Source organism: Bison bison, unplaced genomic scaffold, assembly GCF_000754665.1.
Source record: "Bison bison bison isolate TAMUID 2011002044 unplaced genomic scaffold, Bison_UMD1.0 scf7180017864263, whole genome shotgun sequence".
Taxonomy (NCBI): domain Eukaryota; kingdom Metazoa; phylum Chordata; class Mammalia; order Artiodactyla; family Bovidae; genus Bison; species Bison bison.
Window position 1 is genome coordinate 1,273,140 of NW_011494835.1, and position 753 is coordinate 1,273,892.

The window sequence follows — 753 nt, forward strand, 5'->3', positions numbered from 1 at the left end:
AAGATGCTTGGAATTATTTCAATTTTTTTGAATTTACCAAGGCTAGATTTATGGCCCAGGATGTGATCTATCCTGGAGAAGGTTCCGTGTGAGCTTGAGAAAAATGTGAAATTCATTGTTTTGGGGTGAAGTGTCCTAGAGATATCAATTAGGTCTAACTGGTCTATTGTATCATTTAAAGTTTGTGTTTCTTTGTTAATTTTCTGTTTAGTTGATCTATCCATAGGTGTGAATGGGGTATTAAAGTCTCCCACTATTATTCTGTTATTGTTAATATTCCCTTTCATACTTGTTAGCATTTGTCTTACATATTGTGGTGCTCCTATGTTGGGTGCATATATATTTATAATTGTTATATCTTCTTCTTGGATTGATCCTTTGATCATTATGTAGTGTCCTTCTTCGTCTCTTTTCACAGCCTTTGTTTTAAAGTCTATTTTATCTGATATGTGTATTACTACTCCTGCTTTCTTTTGGTCTCTATTTGCATGGAATATCTTTTTCCAGCCCTTCACTTTCAGTCTGTATGTGTCCCTTGTTTCAAGGTGGGTCTCTTGTAGACAACATATATAGGGGTCTTGTTTTGTATCCATTCAGCCAGTCTTTGTCTTTTGGTTGGGCATTCAACCCATTTACGTTTAAGGTAATTATTGGTAAGTATGATCCCATTGGCATTTACTTTATTGTTTTGGGTTCGAGTTTATACACCGTTTTTGTGTCTCCTGTCTAGAGAATATCCTTTAGCATTTGTTG